At 38.3% G+C, this 4,195-nt stretch overlaps 1 long non-coding RNA gene across 2 annotated transcripts; it reads left to right on the top strand.

Moving 5' to 3' along the window:
* Positions 1 to 581: 581 nt before the first annotated feature.
* On the top strand, positions 582 to 3,084 carry LOC107812083 (uncharacterized). 2 transcript variants are annotated; one of them, XR_012704551.1, is made up of 3 exons: positions 582 to 887; positions 1,640 to 1,738; positions 2,538 to 3,084. It is a non-coding gene; the product is annotated as an uncharacterized LOC107812083 (long non-coding RNA). The 2 variants fall into 2 exon arrangements; XR_001654062.2 differs by having other exon boundaries at positions 583 to 887; positions 2,495 to 3,084.
* The last annotated feature ends 1,111 nt before the right edge of the window (positions 3,085 to 4,195 follow it).

Genomic DNA, 4,195 nt, shown 5'->3' with positions numbered 1-4,195 from the left:
AATGCGACCATGCAATTGAATTACAAGCTGGTTCCCAGCCCATTAATTTGAGGCCCTACAGGTACTCATTTGAGCAGAAAAATGCTATTGAAGAAATGGTTGCTGAAATGCTCAAAGCCCGGACTATTACTAAGAGTGTCTATCTTTTTGCTTCACCTGTCTTGTTGGTGAAAAAGAAGGACTTGAGCTAGAGAATATGCGTTGATTATCGCAAGCTAAATGAGATCACAGTAAAAAACAAGTATCCAATCCCAATGATAGAAGATTTGCTAGATGAATTACAAGGTGCTCGATTCTATTCGAAATTGGACTTGCGATCCGGGTACCACCAAATTCAAATGAGGGAGGGGGATGAGTTCAAAACAGCTTTCAGAACCCACCACAGCCTCTGGGAATTAGTGTTATGCCGTTTGGGCTTACTAACTCTCCAGCCACTTTTCAGGCTTTGATGCATCAGATTTTCGGCCCATTCATTAGGTAGTTTGTGTTGGTCTTTTTTGACCACATCTTAGTGTATAGTGCTACTCTAGATGGTCACTTAAGTCATTTACAGCTTGTATTTGATTTATTAAGGGCCAACCAAAGTTGTCCAAATGCAATTTTGGCCAAAGTAAAGTCGAGTATTTCGGCCACGTGATTAGCAGTGAATGGGGTGAGTATCAATTTATCCAAGGTTGAGGCGATGGTGAACTGGGCAGCCCACGTCTGTCAAAGAACTGAGGGCAGCATCAAGACTTGAAGGGTTTTCTGCTTTTTCTTTCTTTTTTAGGCTATAGCTGCCATTCAACTGGAGCCGGAGAACCCTACAAATCGTGATGCAATGCTTTTAGTCTTGTTGGAGGCAGAGCTAGGATCGGAGAGCACACAATTGGGAAACCAACTTCAAGGTTTCATAAACACATACTAGTTGTTTTTGTTAGTCAAGTCATTTAGGTTTTTGAAACTAGATATTTAATGTACCTGCTAGTGCTGCAAAATAAGGCAGTAATTTGTGTTATACTCCAGTTTAATTCGGTCAAAATAATTTTGAGGTATTTGGTTGTTGTTCAAGAGTGATCGAATTCTGTGCATCTGAGCACCAACGATGTTAATTTGTCCTATATTCCTAGTGTATGATTTGTGTATATTGTTCACGTCCCTTAAATTGCATATTAGATGTTAAAACCTTGTTTTCCTTAAACTGATACACATTAAGCAAGCTTCAGGGTGAAGTTTTATCAATCTGGCTTTCAAATGGTCATGTATATAGAATCATCTGTTAGAAACCATTATGCCAAGTAAAACACTATCTAATGTTAATCATATACTCTTGTAAATATCGCATCAGCATCTTCATGATTCTCTTTGGACAAAGAATTTTATCAGTTTTCCCTGTTTTCTCCTCCCAACATCAAGTTATGAGAAGATAAAGTAGTAGAGCTATTGGGTTTTCTGAAACTTCTATACACTCATCGTGGGAATAATACATGCAACATTGTTTATTTGTTCGAGTAAAAATCCTTTCATGCCTAGACATGCTAAAATTGCAACTGCAGAATCATTACCTCTAGCTTTGCCTTGTGCATGAATGTGTGCATGAGCAAGAATGTTTCGGATCTTGCTGTTATAGTATGTAGTATTAACACATGGCATCATGCAGAACTTGCTTCCATTTCTTGGATCTCTTCTTAGGAAATCCAGTGAAGCGTATCAGAACTTTTCCGTTATAAAAAGCGTGAGGGAAAGTGAAAATCTACAGGTATATTTCATTTGGGTTGTCTGGCTTCATTTTTACCTATTTCTTCTTCCTTTGGCCCCCCAGCCAGGGTTTAGGTGGTTAAAGGGCGGTTAGCTAGTTCTATCAATGTAGAGTACATTGATTTTCTTTACTGGTTTGAGAATCATCTTTTTCTTTTCTGTTTTTCTGTTTCATGGCAACAGCCAGTTGTTATATTTGCTATTTAATTGTTTTAGAGTTTATGTTAGAGAATTTCAGGGAATTTGTAATTAATCCTGGAGTATTTAATTTCTATTAGTAGATTATTTAGTAAAGTTGTAGTTAAGTATTTGTTGTCTTCATTACAAAGTTGTGTGTACACAACGGGTTAAAGATGAACTTTATAACTAAAGAAAAGCGGTCCTGAAGATCACAAGTGATAGCATGTGCGCTTCTTTGCAAGAAGAAGATTGGGACCAGTAATGAAATGTTGGCTATTCTTTGAAGTTATTTGCTGTAATGGTGTAAACTTGCTGTCTGTTTTGTTTTGAACATAAATGGATGTTAGTTTCGATATGTTTAAGATTTAAAACCTGCTATGGATTTACATGTTAAGGACAACTGGTCTCTATAGCAATTTCGTAACTAGAATTGTAGCTGATTTCACATGTTTGTTTAGATCTTAGCATGTATATCTCATTGTCAAATACCAGCTGCTTATATTAGAGTATTAACTACTGAAATTTGAGCTTGCTTTCATGATTTCTGATAAATTAAAGTCTAGTGCTTGATTTGAAGGTCAATAATTGTGGATCTGGCCACATGTTGGTTCGATTTGCAGTTTAAGGCTTGAGCGCAGTTGCATCTCTGTTGGATCTTTGTTGCTTGGGTTTGTTATCCATTAAGTATCAGTTATAGTCGTGATCATAGTGAGGTACTTTGCAGTCTATTCTAATGGGGAGAGAATTGTGCACTTTGTTTGCTTCAGAGACTCAAATATATAAATGCAGTTGGAAGAGGTTCCCAGTTGAGGAAAAGATGATAATGAGAACTTGGATTTGGAAGAATTTAGTTTTCTTGGTTGCTTTATATGGGGCATTGATCCATTTATTCCTGAAAGGAGGACACTTCTGCTGATCTACTTTCCGTGTTTCTGGAAGCGTTCTGGTGGTACAATTGTGCAAGCAAAGAATGATGCTTTTCAAAAAGGAATGTGTAATGCACATTTATGTTGTACATTATGTCAATGTGGAAGTTAATATAATCGATTTGAAGCTGTGTAATGTCTGTATTAAAAAGGATTGAAGCTTGTTGTTGGAGATGGTTTATAACTTATTTATGCAGAGTGTCTGTCTGCAATGCTTTATATGCAGACAGTTTTCTTTGTTGATCGTAGTTCCATGTAAAAGCAAAGAGCGTCTTCCTTCTTTTTTGGGCAAACCTCACTATTAAGCATGACAATAACATCAAGCATTGGTTGACGACCGTGGCTCTTGTGAGTTTGCATCAACATTGAATTGTATGTTAGGCAGCACATGAGGGAAGTCAAAGACAGTAACCTTAGCACCACGAATTGCAGCAGCAGCTATCCCAATATCACCTGTTCAAGAATACGAAGGGGTGGATCCCCTTTTTCTTGACCTTTGAATAAGTCGGAAAGGGGAGTTGATGTAACATTGGTGTTGTCAAGATGGGTGACCAATACTGGTGTTGGCAGGCGGACCTTGAGTCGGTGTTGCTTGCAGAGGCAGATTCACGAATTTAATGGGTTCAAACTTAAACTGAACTCATCATACTGGTAAAACTATGTGTTCAGGTCTAACATTTTGTTAAGATTTTAATAGGTTTTGTGGTTCATATGAATCCATAAACTCTAGGCTACATCTGCCTCAGGTTGCTTGATGACTATGTTCTAGGTATACAGAAATCAGATCATGTTCCTACTTATCGTGCGGCAGATTTAGTCTTCATTAGGAATTAGAATTTTAAGGTTGGTACTTGGTAACTAGGCTTCTGTCACAGGGCTGATTTGTGTCACTCGAACTTAGCCCGAGGTTCACCTTTGTGCGGCAGTCAAGCCCGGCCTTGACTTCAGCCTTTCCAACACTTGGTTTTATTTTTAGGGACGTTTGCACTTAGAATGAAAATAGGCAGCAAAAACAGTAGATAAAGGCACACACGATATACAGGAATTTCTTCCCAACTTGTATTAATATGTAAATACAAGAACACAATAGCCAACCCTGTGGCCAAGACAAAGAATTCCCTGCCCCAAAATGGTTTTCCCACCCTTAGGAAATGACTTAGACGTATTTGGCTTCAGAATGCCTTAGACTAAGTTTTCTGCCCCGTTTTAGCCAGCCTAGGCAAGTAATTATAAGGCTACAATCAGTTGACAAGCCCCAACAGATGGGCAACAAGTTAAGACAAAGTACAAAAACATGGGCACACTTTTAGGCCATGATCAGCATGTCTTGGAAGATGTTGCAACTGCCAACT

Source organism: Nicotiana tabacum, chromosome 3, assembly GCF_000715075.1.
Source record: "Nicotiana tabacum cultivar K326 chromosome 3, ASM71507v2, whole genome shotgun sequence".
In the NCBI taxonomy this organism is placed as follows: domain Eukaryota; kingdom Viridiplantae; phylum Streptophyta; class Magnoliopsida; order Solanales; family Solanaceae; genus Nicotiana; species Nicotiana tabacum.
This window is presented reverse-complemented; position numbering and strand designations above follow the sequence as displayed.